The sequence below is a fragment of the Delphinus delphis genome, chromosome 5 (genome assembly GCF_949987515.2).
Source record: "Delphinus delphis chromosome 5, mDelDel1.2, whole genome shotgun sequence".
Classification (NCBI taxonomy): domain Eukaryota; kingdom Metazoa; phylum Chordata; class Mammalia; order Artiodactyla; family Delphinidae; genus Delphinus; species Delphinus delphis.
The window spans coordinates 80,817,672-80,837,983 of record NC_082687.1 but is presented as its reverse complement, the minus strand read 5'-3'; positions in this window follow the sequence as shown (position 1 = coordinate 80,837,983).

Sequence of the window (20,312 nt, the reverse complement as noted above, 5' to 3'; positions counted from 1 at the left end):
AAACCCCAAGTCTACAGTTGCTCCCAAAGTCCACCGCCTCAATTTTGGGATGATTCATTGACTATTCACATATTCCAGAGATGTGCAGGGTACATACATTAGGTTGATTTTGGAGGTTTAATCCACTGCTCTTGAGGCTGGTGGGATAAATTTCCCTTTCTCTTGTTTTCTCGCATAGCTCCTGGGGTTCAGCTTTGGATTTGCCCCGCCTCTGCATGTAGGTTGCCTGAGGGCGTCTGTTCCCATCCAGACAGGATGGGGTTAAAGGAGCAGCTGATTAGGGGGCTCTGGCTCACTCAGGCTGGCGGGAGGGAGGAGTACGGAATGTGGGCTGAGCCTGTGGCGGCAGAGGCCAGCACAACGTTGCAACACCCTGAGGCACGCCGTGCATTCTCCCAGGGAAGTTGTCCCTGGATCATGGGACCCTGGCTGTGGCGGGCTGCACAGGCTCCCAGCGTGGGGTGTGGATAGTGACCTGTGCTTGCACATAGGCTTCTTGGTGGCTGCAGCAGCAGCCTTAGCGTCTGCCCTTTCCAGGTTTATACCTGTGTGGCAAGGAATAGAGCACATTGAGTAAACAATGAAACACACCCATGTATATTTCCAAACCATGATGAACATTAAGAAGGGAAAATACAGGGAGCTGTGAGATATTAAATACCAAGCCATAATTTAGTTTCAAGGGAATTTAGATTGCCTTAGTATGTATGTATTACTACTTTCATTTCTTAGCAATGATATAAAAATTATATTTTATATGCTCCTTCAGTGCAAAGAAAGGGTCCATTTAATTTTCATCCTAAAACTGTCTAGCATAGCAAAACTATGGGCACATTAGAGCAGTTAACAAATGACCTGAAGATGGTAAGGATATTACATATAAACACGATCCATCATGCCTTTCATGTTGTATCTATAATATCATTTAAATTTACCAACAGGGTCAGATTTATTAGACAGATATAGTATTACATTTTTTATCATCATGGAGTTTTGTGAGGCTAAAAAATATACACATACATTTTTGGAAAGTGACAGAAGAAAACAATCAAAAATCATCTTGAGAATTAAAATCGTACCATGTTCTAGATCACTAGGTGACATTCTCTTACCTAGGTCACTAAAAATAACTGCAGTTAAGTACTTTTTTCTATTTCAATTAATTAAGTCTTGTTTTTATCTGTCTATTGTTAAAGAAAACCAGAACCAGGCAGTAGTTAAGCAGTAAAAACAAATTTTATTCGAGAACTACGACAATAGGAAAAAAGAGACTTCAGTATAGAACTGAGCTCAGTTCCGAACACAATACAATAAGAACAAGTGGGGATTTATCCCAAGGAAAATGTTTGAAGAGAGGGGTCTGTGGATGGAAAATTATAAAGTGGAGGCATTAAGGGTAGGAGAAATTCTTGCTAAACTGACCTAACAGGATTCTAGCTGAAGACATGTAAGGGTGGTCAGAGATCACCTGGAGGATGAGAAATTTGACAGATATTCTGGGTGATCAGATATCAAGGGTGGAGAATTCTCTCTAAACTGATTTAGCAGGATTCTTGATAAAACTGGACCATGCAGGCTGAGTTAGGAGAACTGAATTTTCCTGAGTAGGGACAAACCCAGTTCTTTCCTCCTGTGTCTTTCTTTCCTGTGTCTCTTTATTAGTCTCACTCCCCTACTATGCTCACTCAGAACACTTCATTTCTGACACTTCTGGTCATGAAACATGTGGAGTGTTTTCCCCACAAGCAATTCTCTGCAACACTAGCTGCACGTCCTACAATTCAACTCAGTTCTGACACTATCTGGAGACAGTGTCAGATCTCACAGATTAAGGGCACAGTTCCACAAGATGACTCCCACCCCACTTCAGATGCCAATTGCAAGTAATAGGTCCCCAGGTTACCTACAACTTCTACAAATCGGGGTCTCCCACAAACCCCTCCTTGGGTTTGATTAATTTGCTAGAGCAGCTCAAAGAACTCAGGGAAACACTTACTTATGTTTACCAGTTTATTAAAGGATACAGATGAACGGCCAGATGAAGAGATACATAAGCTAATATGTGAGAGGGTCCTGAGCACAGGAGCTTCTGTCCCTGTGGAGTTGGGGTGAATCACCCTCTCTGTGTTGATATGTTCAACAACCTGGAAGCTCTCTGAATCCTATACTATTGGGATTTTTATGGTGACTTCATCATATAGGCATGATCGATCATAAACTCCATTTTCAGACCTTCTCCCTTCTTAAGAGAATGGGAAGTGAGACAGAAAATTCCAAGATTCTAATAATGGCTTGTGTTTTCCAGTGACTAGCCCTCATACAGGACCCACCGAGGAGCACATCAAAAGTTGCCTCATTAGGACAAAAGACACTCCTATCACCCAGAAAATTACAAGGGATTCAGGAACTCTGTGCCAGACACCAGGGGCAGAGACCAATGTATATATATTATTATCTCATGGGGGCCCAGCAAGGACAGACACTGAAGCCAAAGGTTGAAGGGTTCTTAAGAGGAGCCTGACTAAAGTTTAGTCAAGGAGAGTATCTTTGTCGCTATATATCATTCCTGGGTTTGATGGCAATGCTTACTGATGTGCTTCCTAGAATAGGGATGGGAAACATCACAAATTACACAAAGAAAAGTTGCACATGGTCACATTATCCTTTTATTTTAACTTAGTATTAAGTTTTCAGAATAGGGGCTAAAGAGATGCAATACTGTCTGTAGATCTCCTTACCATTTCTTAAGAAAGACATTGTCAATGGGAGAGGTGTTATAGAAAGAACACAGATTGGTAAAGTTTTCAGAAACTAGGGAATGTTTGAAAGAATTAAAATGTTAATTCTACAAAACAAGACATTTTCACTAGTTCATAGTAGAATCCTATTAACTATTTCCAGATTTAGTGTGTGAGGAAAAATGAATTACTAATATTCTATGTGAACCCAAAAGTGACTTCCTTATAGGAAATGAAGAAATAGAGTCAGGAATATAAAGTTCCTTTATTTAATCACCACAACCATCCTATAAAATAGGTGATGGTGTCCCCATTTGTACAAGAGAAATAGATTTCAGTCAAAACAGTAAGAGTTTTCTGACAACTTTCTTTTCTTATACCTTAAATGTTGTTATTAATCTGGTTACCATGGCCTATATATGTAAATATTAGCTGCTTTGGTTTCTTTAAGAAAAAAATTGGGTCAAACTCCTGCAGATTTTTTTTGTTCTATATTATATACATTGTCTTAACTAAGCCTTTAAAATATTTAAATGTGATTTTTTCTCCTGTAAGTACAACTTAAACAAGGTCCTTGATATTAAATAATAGTCTTATCTCATTGTACATGCAGCAGATTTTCTCTGAGTATTCTCTTCTACTGATTACTTGACTTTAAATTTCTAATTTTTTAGCAGATCTCAAAAAGAGTCCAGAGGGAAAGATAAAATAAAATCATTATCAATGACATTATTGCAGATAGGGGGTATAGTTGCAAATGATCTATGCTTCTCTTAAAACTAAATTCCAACTTATGAAAAAGGAGATCATTTCTTTTATTCTAATAATATAGTGTATTTCCAGAAGAATCTATAGTCTCATAGTATAAATTTAGTATCATATGGTACCAATTTCAGATGGTATTGATTTATGATAGAAAAAAGATGTTTGTGTATATGTTTTATTTGTTTAGCTGAGAGGGATTATTTCCAAACTGTTAGTTTGAATATCTTTTTTTTAATTCAAAGGAAAAAGTTATAATCTCACAAATGTGAATAATTTATCAAAGATTGTGTTTAGTAACCTCATTGCATATTAAAACAACAGAAATGTATATTCTATAAATTGTCCTGATACCTCAAAAGTACAATTTATAGAATGAAAGGGAGAATAAGACACTACTGTCTTGGAAAAGAGCTTCATGGTACAGCCATCTTGAAGTCTTGTTACGGGATTAATTAGAAATAATGAGCTTTGTGTAGAAACATTTTTATTGCATCTCAAAGGGTTTGTAAATAATAGAAATCTGAAGAGCTAATAAGAAATGACAAATGTATTATATTATATAAAGAAACACTAAAGAACAGTTTTTTTCCCAATTATATACCAGCACTGAAAGGAGAAAGGAGCTATTGTCACAAGTTCTCTTTCAAATACAATAATATAAAACACTCTGTTTTAGCTAGTTAATTGCTGTCATGTCCTAGTGTAAAGAGAAATTGTTTAACATAAACCAATGTAGACTTTGCACAAAATAGCAACAGAAATCCTTGCTGAAATACCAGACCACCTCTTATTAACTCACTCTTACAAGTGTGATTCTTAAAGACAAAGAAGTAATTTCACAAGCATCAATCCCAAGAGGTCTTGTTTTGAAGGTTCAAATTATAGGAGATGATTGTTAAAATAATCAAAGGTGAAGGAAATTAATGTAGTTTAATTTTATGAAAGGAAATCTTCAAAGATAGATACATGCTGTTTTTGCTTATAGGAAATAAAAGCAATCTCTTTTACCCACATTCTATAGCAGTCAAGCGATTAAACCTATAGGTGCATGAAAACTTCCTCCTCCCTAGACCAGTCTCTGCTCTCCATGTGCAAGTTTTCTGTCACAAAGATGATTCAGGAAAGCTGAGTGTAAAACACAATTTGAAATACAAATCTTTTTTATTTACCCATGATGATCATAACAGACATATCACAGGATAGAGGGAAAATATGGTTGAGATAGCAACTCCTCAAATATATGCTTGACCACAAACATGTTTAGGATATTAAGAGGAAAACAAAAAGTTAAACTGTCAAAAATAACTTGGGAAAGCTGGTTTAACTAAGCTAAGAAAAGTTTTTTAGGACCTCTTGAATTTGTTGATATGCAAGGTTATTATAAAATTCCAGAAGTATAGTGGACAGTATTTTCTAATCTTTTGATATTTTGATTTAAGCAGATGATAAAAATGTAAAAACACGCAAACAAATAAAATATTTCTTATATTTACCCAAATAATTTTCTATTTTTATCATTATTTGATCCATCCTTAAAATTCTTCAAAACATATTCACGTGGAATATCTAGCCACATCATCCTGGAATGTTCATTTACTCCCTCATTAATTCCACATACAATACATATCTGTAGATCATGTATCATATTGGAGTCCAGGGCAGATTTATTCACCAGGATTATAGCAGTGCATGAGAAACATGTGCTCTTTGACTTTAGGAAGCAAACATTCTAGTGGGGAGAAACAGGTATTAAATAAGGAAATAGTATATAAATGAGATAATCTCAGATTATGAAAGAAGTACAAAGATGATTGCTAGGTGGAAAGTGAAGGTGGATGGGGAGAGGTGTTCTGCTGAATACGTTGTTTGAGAAAGACCTCTCTGAGGAGGCAAGAATGAGAAATATTTTGGTCTGAGAGCTCAGCGTGCATATTTGTGAGGTTGGAAGTTTGCATCCACTGACATGTGCAAGTATCATGTTTTTGCAATGCCAACATCGAGTCCATTATTTAAGCATTATGCAGAATTTGGCTACTAGTAGAAACAAGGTAAATTATGTGCGTGTGTGTGCATGTGCGTGTGTGTGTGTGTGTGTGTGTGTGTTTCACTCGGTCAGGGGAATACAAACTGCTAGTTGTTTGTACTCTGATTCCATTCAAACTAACTCTGTTAAGATGTCTAAGTTTCTTTTTTGTGGAATCCACCTTTTCTTTTTTAATCAGTTAGGTGCCTATTCGTTTAAAACTCACACATATGTAAAATACTGATGAACATGTCAGTTATATTCCTATGGCCTTAAAGTCAGTCAGTAGGGTTGATTTGGTCCACCCCATTTAATTCATGTAAGAACAGGTTTTTCCTAAAATATGGACTCCTGCCTACCTGCATGGAAATACATTGTAGACCTTTTTGAAAGATGCGAGTCATGTGTTGTAATTCCAAAACTAATTTATCAGACTTTCTGAGTATGGAACATGAAGAACTGGCTTGTTAAGAGGCTCCCCTAGTGGTATTTATTTATGCTAAATTTGAGAACCTTTGTCCTAAACGCCATGTGTCTGCCAGTCTATTTACTGCCACAGGTGAACGGTGATTTTAATTAATGATAAATGGGTCATTTGATTACCCTTTCCACTAAACATGATTAACTGAAAGTAAAATCTAAAGCACTTATGTCCTCATTATGATTTTACCTTTAGTTTTTATTTATTTATAAACTTTATTAAAATCAGAATGCCAATTGAATACTGATACTGCTATGGTCTGAATGTGTGTGTCCCTCTAAAAGTCATATGTTGAAATGTTAACACCCAAAGATGATTGTATTAGGAGGTGCTTAAATCATGAGGGTGGAGCCCTTAAGAATGGGATTAGTGCCTTATAAAAAAGACCACACAGAGATCCTCTGCCCTTTCCACCATGTGAGAACACAACAAAAAGTGCTGACTATGAACCAGAAAGAGGGGTTCTCACCAGAACCCAACCATGCTGGTGATTTGATCTTGGACTGGCCAGCCTCCAGAACTGTGAGAAATGAATTTATTTTGTTTATAAGCTACTCAACCTGTGGCATTTTGTTACAGCAATCTGAGTAGACTAAGAAAGATACACTTCCAAAGACATTCAACATTAAAAAAATAGGACAGTATATACAAAAAGTAACCTTTAAAGTATTGTTAGTCTTCTAGTAAAATTCTGCTCTCCTTTCACACTGAAGAGAGCTTCAAGACATTGCTCCACATATCAGTTCCCTCTTTCCTACATTTGCAAGTTGGAGAGAGAAAAAGTATCCCACATAAGATATAGGTACACAGTACATGAGTCTTTGTGAGAATTTTATGCCAATATTTAATTAATTTAGGCCAGTGCTACTCAATGTGTGGTACACACTGGTGCTTGTCTATGAACAGTTTCTGGTCCACCAGGAGACTTGTGCTAGAAATATAAATCATCCAATACTTTCTTCATCAAGAAAGTCATGTTACCCCCACCTCCACACCTCCCCCCCAAAAAAGTTGGTGAAACTAACCAGTTTAGTATGTTTACTGCCAGAGTTGATTTACAGACTGGCTCAAGCCTCCCATCTCCTTAGAGACCAATAATAACTAGCCAGTCAAGGACAAGCCTCTTTGAGTAACTCTGATGGGGACTAACACATATGGGCAGTGCTCATTGAAATTCTTTGTCTTTGACACATTTGTGTTTATTTACACTGAATTGAAACATTCAACTGTGGAAAATTTTTATTTCACTTTCAATGGAAGATTTCTGGAAATTTCCAGGAAATATTTATTTTCTATTAAATGGGTTAAGCTAAAAATAAAATTATTTTCTGCAGATAGTTAATTTGAGTCTATAATCCTTCATTGTTAATATAGCCCATATAAATGCATAAAAGGAATTTAAAAGGAAATAATGAGTTTTTATTAAATATAACATCACTTAATCATTGACTTATAATTGAGAAAACATGAGGTTTAGCTTGTTTTATTTCCAGTGATGCTTATTACTTTCTGTTCATACATTCATAAATGTTTTGGGTTCTTTTAATAATTGAACAGGGAGAATGGTATTTACCTGGTTGCTATGGTGAAAAAAAAAAACAACTCAAAGCACTAACCTCATGATTTAACTTGAGACATTAATCAACATTGATGAAAAAACTAAATTTGATGACATCTACAGAATAGTTTACAAGTTGACTTTTATTAATTATTGATTTCTTGAAATTGTTAGCATATAGCATGCTATTTAAGAACCTGTTAATCACTACAAAATTTAGGTTTAAATTCTAATTCTGCTATTTACTTGCTATTTGATCTTAAGCAAGTAATATCTCAGATTGCACATTCTCTAAAATTCTTTAAAAATAAGAGTAAAGGCACTAACTGATAGTGTCCTTGGGTAGATCAAGGCATATAACAAAATTACTAGCTCAGAGTTTGGCACACAGTAGGTGCTTTATAAGTTGTTTATATATATATATATACATATACACACACACACACAGTCTCGTCAATTTTTATATCTACACACAGACAATAATGCATTCTTCCAGGAATGATACTAGTCACTGAAAGTATGGCGAAAAGGACATAGTATCAGTCCTCAAGAAGTCTGAGAGGGATACAGTTTATAACTGAAATCCTGTAAAATAATGCAACTGCTAATTTTATTTTTTTAAGTAGTTTTATTTATTTTTTGGCTGCGTTGGGTCTTTATTGCCGCACGCAGGCTTTCTCTCTAGTTGGGGCAAGCGGGAGCTATTCTTCATTGCGGTGCGCAGGCTTCTCATTGCAGTGGCTTCTCTTGTTGCGGAGCATGGGCTCTAGGCACGCAGACTTCAGTATTTGTGGCATGAGGGCTCAGTAGTTGTGGCGTACAGGCTTAGTTGCTCCGTGGCCTGTGGGATCTTCCCAGACCAAGGCTTGAACCCGTGTCCCTTGGATTGGCAGGTGGATTCTTAACCACTGTGCCACCAGGGAAGTGCATGACTGCTAATCTTAGTACTGTTACAAGGAGTAGAACAATTTCATTTACTAAAGTAAAACTTCTCATAACTGGCAAAACAAGTTTATTATTGTCCTTAAAACATGTCAGTACCATCTAAAGTAGTTACTGTTGTGGAAAACAATAAACATGACTGTAAAAAGGAAAATAAAGGAAGAAAGAAAATTCAGCTTTGAAGAACCAAACAGAAAATCAAGCACCCTTGAGGCAATGTGCGGCAATATGTGGCCCAGTTCCTTGGCAAGTTACCCCTTTTTAGGTCTAATTAATTGTTTTTATGCCAGCAATTCTGAATGTCTTTGGGAGCCAGTTGTATGGATATTTTAAGCTATAACTGTGTTGTCTTTAAGTGTTCCCAGTACTGATAACAGAGACTACTCCCTGTCCCAAAAATGTCAGTACTAATCAGCAAAAGTAAAAAAATATAGAAACACTCTTAAGTATTTTGTGTATTTTGGCATTCATTTCATGTTCTTGTTCTAGATCATTTTGTTCACCTTTAACTTGGTTGAACATTTTTGCCAAACTTAGATTCAAAAAAAAGAGAGACCAAGATATTACAAAGAAAATACCTATCTAGCACTTACAGGTTTCTTTATCTCTACCTCCCTGTGAATATAATATATTGTGTTTCTTGTTGCTGTTGCTGATTAGTAGTTAAAGAAATTTGAACTAACACTCAGAAGCCCAGTGATGAAAATGAATGTGGCTGCACATTAGTTTAGGCAGAGGTTTGAGGATGTAATTTATTTATGAACTAATGAATTAATTCATGAGAATATGGATGTGGTTATGGGATTAAGGTTCTTTGCTCTCTAATCTTTGCTTAGAAAATGTATAGTTTAGAGATTTTAGCCAGCCGGTAATTAAGACCATTAAATGGAAGCCAGATTGGCTTCTTTCTTTACTCACACAATCACCTCGAAGACAAATGTGAGGACTACATTTTACCTGTCAAAATCAGTATGCTTTTGAGGACAAATATATTTCATAGAAAAATTTTAAGCTTATTCCAGACAATCTTCCTGTTTACTTTTAAGGCCAAGCATTTTCTTTATTAAGTAAGCAATAATGTAACTATGTATCTGTGATTACAGAATAAAATCCTGAAGAATATTAATGAAAATGTGATGCAAAAGTCTCAATTTTTAGGAACTAATAACTACATATATACAGACACTGCAGAATATAGTCTTTCATTTGAGACTGCTGCTGCTGAAGCCCTTCTTTCAAAGATGTTGAAAAGATAAACTTAATTTCTTTTACCAAAGATATTAATTAGGGTCAGAAATGCTCAAAATCCCAAAGACATTTAAACCTTGAAGAGTTGTCTTTAAAGTCTTGCATATTTTTAAGAGAAAAAGAGTAAAGCAGTTGAGGGGAGGCTGAGATCATTTGGTGAGATAAAATGTGTTTCTTGCACAGTTTAGATTATCAGCTGGCGTGAGTTTCAGTTTCCATTCCCAGTCTGATATCCATAATCATTTCTGGGGAATGTTTCATTGGCCAGGAACACCCACAGACAGTCAGTAGAAGATAGAGAAGTGCCATTCCTTGTGTCCTTAAAAGCATTACCTGGATTCTCTCCATCCTGAAGTCTAGCATGAAGAGGGTGGCCTTGTAGTTGACATCGTTAAATATGAAAAACCCCCAAAATAATAATATAAATAAATCCAAGCAATCAATCATAGGGATTCAAATTTAAAAGTTCTAATCGTGTAGCTTCTTAAGACCCCTATAACAGTGCCCAAGAATTAACAGGTAAAGTAATCTCTCTTCTTACTTTCACAGAACTTAAGCTGTACTTTTTTAGTGACCCCTTTACTGGTTTTGTTAGTATGAATTATTTATTTATAAATGTGTTCCATGTATTCAATGAGTCAGAGAGTTCCTGGAGAACTGGCATCAGTTCTACATCCCTCTCACAGTCCTTTGTACCGGGAAATTATTAAATAAACATTTTATGATTAATGAACAAAGAATGGAGCAGCACATTAACAAACTAAGGGCAGCTGAGCTACAATACTACTCTCATTAAGCTGGTGTTAGAACCTGATTTAGGAAAAACACAATAGATTTGTTTTAGTGGAGAGAAGGTTTGGCAAGTGGAAGCTTGGGGGCATTTCAGCTATAGAGGTTTGTGCTGGTGAAAGGCAGAATGAGGGCTCCCATTGCCTGGGGAGGCTATTGAGGAAGTGATCATTGGAAAGAAGAGTAGGGGAAAGGGAAAACAATGAAACTACTTCACTTATTTTACTATTTTTCTTAGACTTGACTCTGAAAATGGATTTCAGAAATGGAATAAACACCCTGATTGGTATATCTATAGTTATAATAATAATAAAAATAATGATATTTATTATCCATTAAACAGTGAGCACATTTGCCTAAGAACATATTTAAGATAGTTTTCTTTTTGCTTGCGGTAGAATGCATAGGGATATGTGATAATTTTCATTATCTTATGAGTTTCTTCTCCTTTAATATGGTGCATGTGCAATCTCATATGATAGAGAGACAGCAGAGCTTAGTGGTAAAGAGAGTGGACTCTAAATTTAGAATACCTGAGCTTTGTCATTATTAGCTGAATGACAGGACCAATACACAGCATAAGACTTCACAATTGAGGTAATATATGTAGAACAGTAAGGATTAGAGTTGGAGCCAGACAGTTGAACCAGCTTCCCCAAAGGCACTTGGATGAGTGGAAGAAGGGTGGATGCTCGCCTCAAATGTTAAGAGAGGCTAAAGAAAAGACAAATGTTGGATAGGCAACCAAGAGTGTACAATACCTTCTGCCTCTGACTTCTCAGCAGGGTAGGACACTAATCGTAACAGGAATTAACCCCTCACTTAACCAGCAGAATCAGTTACCTTCTGGCTTTCCACCCTAGCTTACCATGTGATAAAGCAGAATGTTACAAGTAGAAGTGATAGAATATTAGGAGAGAGAAAAACTGTGACCAGCAGGTATTAAGGCTAGTATTTAAATGCAATTATTACGTTTATTAAGCAATGATTAAATAGACATCAAAATGTGAGAAATCAAATGGAAGTTAATAAAGTAACACCCAAGTTCAGATTAAAACTAGAAATGAGGACACATTTGCAAAGCAGCAGGATATACAAGTTGAAAGCACAGGCTTAGGAAACAGACTGCACAGGATTCGTATACTGCATCTTCCTTTGATTAGTTATATCACTTTTCTGTACCTACACTTTTTCTTCTGTAAAACAAGGATAATATTAACATACACTGCATGTGGTGGTTGTGAAGAGTAAATGGGATAATCCAGGTTGAAGTGTCTGACCCCAAATAAATGACCAATTAAATATTTTTTGTAGTGTCACATAAAATCATTTCTTCTTGACCTGGCCTTGGAAATGCATCTACTTAGAAATGCATATTTGTGTCTCTTCTCCATAGTATCAGAGGTATAAAATGATAGATCCAATTATAACAACTAAGAAACTTATGTTGGGGCTCCCCTGGTGGCGCAGTGGTTGAGAGTCCGCCTGCCGATGCCGGGGACACGGGTTCGGGTCCCGGTCCGGGAAGATCCCACATGCCACGGAGCAGCTAGGCCCGTGAGCCATGGCCGCTGAGCCTGCGCGTCCGGAGCCTGAGCTCCGCAACGGGAGAGGCCACAACAGTGACAGGCCTGCGTACCGCAAAAAAAAAAAAAAAGGAAAGAAACTTATGTTGTAATGAACAGTGCCATTTATATTCCAGCTGTGAAACTTCATGAATGCAAATGAAGTCAATGTGACATTATTTGACTAGAACAGATATTTAATTTTTACATAAATCTATGGCTCTCAGATAATATTTGGGTATTTAAATAGATACATAAAATCATGTTCTACCACATTACAGTATTAAGCAAACCCTCTTGTACTTGTTAATTAAAGCCTTGAAAATGTTAACACCAGACAGTTTGTGTCATAAAATGATGAACATAGCTAATTAAAATTTAAGAGCAATATTTGCATGATGGTTTTCATAGGAAACATGTTTATATTTAACTTATGAAGAGGATTGATCATTCAACTAGAATGCTGTGGTGTGGTCTGAACAGTTGTTTACAGTTGACGTGTTCTGAATGGTTGGTGTCTTTATGGACTCTGTTTCTGTGTTCTGAATTCAATCAAGATGTTCCAAATTCCCAATTAATTTTATAACAAAAATATATCTGACACAAGTGTTAATGTAAGAATATGACCAATTTTCCTTTTTTATTTTAATTTCTAGTAGTAAATTCTTCCCTAAATGATCTACTCATTGAGGATATTTAGACATTCGCATGGGATATGTTTTCTACTAGACAGTGATATGATAATACTGAATGGTGCCAAAAGTCTATTTTGTTTTCACATTTAAATTTTATTTGACAGTTTTGGGGAAGTTTAACCTCTTTGATTTAGATTAAAAGCTGAAAATTCTTATTTTATTCTAGATTTCATCAGTTTTAAAGTGATGTAACAGTAAAAACTACAAAAGTATTTTGAAAAACAAAACTGCTTAAAATCATATTGAATATTGTGTAAATTTTAACCCCTTGACAAGTGGAACCAAATCATCTCTATTACCTACTTATTGTCAGTGTGCAAAAAAAAATTCTTTAATTTTTCTTCTATACTTACGTTTGAATATAATGCGATTTATACTTGTCAAACATTTAATGCTAGCATACTAGCATAATAAGACTTCTCTTATATATATTTTTCTCATATATTTTTGAAGCAAATTCATTGTCAATTTTTTTGCATATTATTTTACTATGAAAATTATATCTAAATGTGAAATAAGAAAATAATAAGATATTCTCATTCATCAATAATAATACAAGTAAAATTCTAATAAAAATTAAATTGATAATAGTTTGGGACACAATGTGTGCCAGACCTTATCTTAAGCATGTAACATATTTAATGCACACATACCCTTAAGATACAAATAATCTGTCTGCTTCTCATTTATAGTGGAGGACATTAGTGCTAAAAAAGGACACACTACAGAACTGGAGTTCCATAAAACTCCCTTAGACAACCGTTGCTTAACATTATTTAAATTAGAGAAGGCATTTCATTGTAATACCAATATTACTTTCTGTTTTGATATCAACTTTTCCATAATGTAGTGCAAAATAAAATATTTATGTAAAAAGAAGACAAACAGGTTCAACTTATGTCAGCTTAGTTTTATATTATCAGTGGTTTGTTGATGTCATAATTTTCTGCATTGAAGGAACAATAGATTCATCCATACTGCCACTGATATGTCTTTAATGATAAAATTGAATCAGAAATACTTTGAAATCATCTTGCTGATTAAGTTACATGGTATTCTGAGAATAGATAAGTCAGAAGACAAATGAAACTCATTTAACAGTATAAGATATTATTTTACCAAGGGGAAATATAGAAGATAAACATATATTTTTTAACCTGGAGTGCTACAATTAAGACAAAATATTTACATTCAAGTAAAAAAATAAATTCTCTATCATTTGTTTACTTTGCCAGTAACCTAGTATTTTTCCATGAGCTATCCATGTTAAGTGATCATTTTGCTTATAAAGATTTTGAATCTCTTTTTGAGGGTATAAACCTCCCCGGCCTTCTCTGAATCTTCTTCTGCGCTAAAACTTGCAGTCAGCCCACCCTAGCATTTTGCTTCTTATAATCTTTTATAGTGGCCTGTGTGAACATATTGTACCACCGAGGGCCTTCAAATCCTCATTCAAAGATAACTGGGGACTGCTGTCAGTATTCCTTAACACGGAAAACTTATTGGAATAGCACTTTGCTGTAGGGAAGGAGCATCCTATATAGAAATGTTTAAATTAATTCTTAATCTAATAGAGGACCATACTAATGGGCATAAATGTTCATCTGAAACACCCAGGAATTTCTCTTATCTGAATTACCACCACCACCACACACACCCCTGCCCCCCACTTAGCAAAATACTTTTAAAAGAACAAGTATCCCCAAAGCTATTATGAATTTATTGTGAATATATTTTCTCACTATTTCTATAATCTGAGTGTTTTCCTTAAACCCCCCAATAAATGAAGAACCTGATATATGTAATACCTTTAGAAAGCCTCTTTTTATTGTATAAGTATGAATTATTTGTGGAAATCGTACGTGGAAAACAATAAATGATCAATGACCATCTTGACAGTAAAGGTCAGAAATGCAACTCAACCTGACTTAAGAAAAAATAGCTATCATTTCAAATGGTAAAATTATGGGAAAGGCAGGGGAAAAACTAGGCCTCAGCACAAAAATAGCAGCAGTATTTAGATATCTTAATAACATGTTCCCTTCCAGCTTTTTCTACACAGTTGGAAATAAGGCCACTTATAGTAACTAGGCATATATCTGCCATCAAAGAGTAACATGTTAAGAATCCTAGTGGAAGGTGCCTATTGGCCTAGTGTGGATCAGAGGCCCATCCTGGAAGTAATCAATGGTCTGGCTATTCAATGGATTGGCGTATGTATTTAACTCATCTTCAGTAAATCCTAGCCATTAAATCACTGAATCCAGACAGCCTGAGCAAGGAAGATGACAAATTCCAATTAGATCATAGTAGCAGATGAGAGCTATGCACATTTTATAGAAGAAACAGATTGCGGGTGAGGAGGAACAGTATAGGTGTGCCCTTTATTGCCTAGCATTGAAATTAGATACTTATAGGCAACATCTTTTCCATTAGACTGTGAATTCTGGTTCATGGCTTAATAATGATATCTTTGAAACATCAACATCTCCTAGAGGACCTGGCACATCTGTGTGCTCAGTAAATAGAACTATGTTTAATAGAGTATTAAGATTATATAAGCTGTTTGTTTCTGTAGTGATGGCTTGAATTCTATTGCATATTGGGCACAGTAGTTATACTGTGTTATTTATTTCTTAGCTCTGGATAATGCAAATTATTTGATTTATGTTACATTTCAGTATTTCTTTTGTTATCAATTATCCTAATGCAACTTAGCCTTCCTTATTTTTCAGGATATTTACACCTCAGTTTAATTTAGTAAATGTCCAATCCTTTTCTTGTCTCGAGGATTTCTTTTTTCTAAGGTTTTTAATAATATTAAAATAACAACAATCATCCTTCATACTATCTCATTTTCTCAGCCTGTAACTATTCAATAGACTTTGTAAGCAGGAATACCTTCCAAAAGAGGTTTTTGGCTCCAAAAATATTTTCAGGCACATTAAAAAGTGATTCTTAGCAGTGGGGAAACATTACCAACACATATGTGTTGTTAACATTTACTAATAAATAAATGTTTGCTAGAGCAGGTTACATTATGAACTGATTAAAAACTTTCACCAAGGAGTAGTTAGATTTTTGCCTTGTTAGTTTCTTTTTCTAATCCCTAAAGAAAAGATTCACATTATGTTTCTAAATAGCTTTGTAATTACAGCATTCTTCTCTTCTAAGTCCTGAATGGCTTTAAAGGCTACAGATATTATTTTGCATTTATATGCTTGTCCTTTTATTGCTTTTATCAGGAGATACATAGAACAAGTCTGAATTATGTTTTGCAGACCTTTTATGTTTTCTCTTTGCTCTTGCCTTTATTTTATATCATTGACTTTTTTTTTTAATTGGGGTATAGTTACTTTGCCATGTTGTGTTAGTTTCTGTTGTACAACGAACTGATTCAGCTATATGTATACATATATCCCCTCCCTCTTGGACCTTCCTCCCACCCCACCATCCCACCCATCTAGGTCACCATTGAGCACCAAGCTGAGCTCTCTGCGCTATGCAGCAGGTTCCCATCAGCTATCCATTTTACACGTGGCATGCACATACATCAATCCCAATCTTCCAATTCATCCCCCTCCCCATATTCACATGTCTGCTCTCTACGTCTGTGTCTCTATTCCTGCCCTGCAAATATGTTCATCTGTACCATTTTTCTAGATTCCACATATATGCATTAATATATGATATTTGTTTTTCTCTTTCTGACTTACTTCACTCTGTATGACAGTCTCTAGGTCCATCCACATCTCTACAAATGACCCAATTTTTTTCCTTTTATGGCTGAGTAATATTCCATTGTATATATGTGCCACATCTTCTTTATCCATTCATCTGCCTATGGACACTTAGGTTGCTTCCATGTCCTGGCTATTGTAAATAGTGCTGCAATGAACATTGTGGTACATGACTCTTTTTGAATTATGGTTTTCTCAGGGTATATGCCCAGTAGTGGGATTGGTGGGTCGTATGGTAGTTCTATTTTTAATTTTTTAAGGAAACTCCATACTGTTTTCCATAGTGGCTGTATCAATTTACATTCCCACAAACAGTGCACGAGTGTTCCCTTTTCTCCACACCCTCTCCAGCACTTAAATGTTTATAGATTTTCTGATGATGGCCATTCTGACTGGTGTCAGGTGGTGCCCCACTGTAGTTTTGTTTTGCATTTCTCTAATGATTAGTGATGTTGAGCATCTTTTCATGTGTTTGTTGGCCATCTGTATGCCTTCTTTGGAGAAATGTCTATTTAGGTCTTCTGCCCATTTTTTCATTGGGTTTTTTTTTTTTTTTTTTTGATATTGAGCTTCGTGAGTTGTTTGTATATTTTGGAGATTAAACCTTTGTCTTTGTTTGGAAATATTTTCTCCCATTCGTCTCATTTATGGTTTTCTTTGCTCTGCAAAAGCATTTAAGTTTAATTAGGTCCCATTTACTTTTGTTTTCATTTTCGTTACTCTAGGAGGTGGGTCAAGAAAGATCTTGCTGTGATTTATGTCAAAGAGTGTTCTTCCTGTGTTTTCCTCTAAGAGTTTTATAGTGTCCACTCTTACATTTATGTCTTTAATGTATTTTGAGTTTATTTTTGTGTATGGTGTTAGGGAGTGTTCTAACTTCATTCTTTTACATGTAGCTGTCCAGTTTTCCCAGCACCACTTATTGAAGAGACTGTCTTTTATCCATTGTATACTCTTGCCTCCTTTGTCATAGATTATGTGACCATAGGTGTATGGGTTAATCTCTGGGCTTTCTATTTTGTTCCATTGATCTATATTTCTGTTTTTGTACCAATACAATACTGTCTTGATTACTGTAGCTTTGTAGTATAGTCTGAAGTCCAGGAGCCTGATTCCTCCAGCTCTGTTTTTCTTTCTCAAGACTGCTTTGGCTATTTGTGGTCTTTTGTGTTTCCATGGAAATTGTAAATTTTTTTGTTCTAATTCTGTGAAAAATGCCATTGGTAATTTGATAGGGATTGCATTGAATCTGTAGATTGCTTTGGGTAGTATAGTCATTTTGGCAATATTGATTCTTCCAATCCAAGAACATGGTATATCTCCCCATCTGTTTGTGTCATCTTTGATTCATCAGTGTCTTATAGTTTTCTGAATACAGGTCTTTTACCTCCTTAGGTAGGTTTATTACTAAGTATTTTATTAATTGACTTTTCATATATAATTCATTACTAAAATTATTCATCAAGAAATGTCAGGGCTTCCCTTGTGGCGCAGTGGTTGAGAGTCTGCCTGCCGATGCAGGGGACACGGGTTCGTGCCCCGGTCCAGGAAGATCCCACATGCCACAGAGCGGCTAGGCCCGTGAGCCATGGCCACTGAGCCTGCGTGTCCAAAGCCTGTGCTCCGCAACGGGAGAGACCACAACAATGAGAGGCCCGCATACCGCAAAAAAAAAAAAGAAATGTCATCAGGTATTTTCATTAGGTATTATGTTAGACTGTGGGTAACTTGCCTGTAGATATTTATTAGCCTTCTCCTCACTTTACAGATGTGGATAAAAAGGAAACCAATCTATGAATTACCTTATTCAAGGTAATGCAGTGAGCAAAACATCAAAGCAGAACCTAGAATTTGTCAATTTCAGTAAATATAGCATGATATAAAGCTGTCATAATTATAAGGATCCATTTCATTAGAAGACACTGCTCTAGGCTCTAAGGAGGTATAGATGAATGCTATCTCAGACATATAGGTCAATTTGCCTGAAAAACAGACAGAATCTAGGATATGGAAAGATCACCAAAAAGTCCTTATACACATCCTGTGTTACTGATGTATATTCTGTGAATTTCCTTTCACTCTATACAATTTTTCTCTTAACCATTAAAAAAAAAAGTTCTATTTTCAATATGCTGATATATATTGAGGAAAAGATATAGCTTTACAATACTTGTGCCAACTTAAAAAATGCACAATGTGAGAGTTGTGAGTTAAGTTTTATTTGAGGCAAAATGAGGATTATAGCTTGGGAGACAGCATTTCAGATAGCTCTGAGAAACTGCTCCAAAGAGGTAGGGGGAAGGTCAGTATATATGTGATTTTGGTGAAGGGGGGAGTACATACAATCAAGCACATATTTTTTCCAGAAAGTTTCTGCTAGTTTCATGATGGTTACTGCTACTCATGAGGAGCTCATGTCACCATGAAAGATGTTAGTGCTTTTCTAGATATGAGAAGATACAAGAATTGGGCTCATAAAGTCATCTCCTGAAAATATCTAACTCTCTGAAGACCTGTTCTGCCAGTTTTTTCCAGAGCATAGAGTACCTCTTTTCTGCTCTCCACCCTGAACTCCTTTCAGGGGATGTTGAAAGCCAGGAATTGCAGCAGCTCATGATTTAATGCTTTTAGAGGTAGATGGCAAGTGCCAATGACAAGTACCAATTTGTAGTTGACACTTGGAATATTTATTTGAGGTCTTCTCATTGACTACTTTGAAATTTTAAATGAAGTATATTTAACCAGGTCATTTTAATTTTTACGTCAATTTGAATTCATTTGTGTGTCTTAATGTATATTTTTTTCCTGCATACAAAAAATAAGAGGAAACCTAAGGTTAGAAGCCACAAAATAAATTATTTCATTTTTTATCCAACTTTTTATTCATTTATACATTTATTTATTTATCAATATTTTGGAAAATGCTCCTTGAGAACAATGGCAAAAAAATGACTTTTTATTTAAGACTGGGAGTTCTGGTGGCAGTTCTGGTCTAGTCACAGCTTGTGAAGCAAAATTTCTGCACAGGACTAGCCTTCTGCATGCTATTATAGAGAGCAAAATTATCCTTCCCCTGGCACAGTTTGCAAGAGGCAGCTCTTAGAAAGTAAACTGTCTCTTCATGCTATTGAAATGAAGCACACTGATCTCATGCAAAGAACAGTGCAGCTGGTACCATGAGAGGAAGACAGTCAGATCCTTTCTGATGGAAAAATGAAGTCAGACCAAGCTTGCCTCCTTTCTTTTACAAAATGTAATTATGTAAACCACAAAGCTCCATTATAGACAATGTTTATAATTAGTACTATTTTCCCTTTAATTTTAAATAAAACATGCTAGTTGTGTCATGCCAACATATTTTCTACAGATGCTATAAACAATGAACAATCAGAAATCCATTTGAGTTGTTTTTGTAGTTATTATTTCAAATTGTGAAAACTCATAATAAAAATCAATGTAATGAACAAACACCATTATATGTTGATAAACATCATACTCTTTCAATTTCAGACAAAGCCAATGAATATTAATCAGATCTTTGGCTCTAAAATGATGACATCAAATGGGATTTCCTGTACCTATTAGATTTCCCTCATAGTTCAGTTCTTAAAAGGCCACTGAAATGATTTATTGTACTCATATCTCAAAGTTTTCAGAATGACATTAACATATTTATCATACACAGAAGGAAATAAAATATTAGCTTGGTAGCGAAATGGATTGATTTCAAGACCTTGCTTGCCCTCAAGCAAACAAGTTTATCTTATG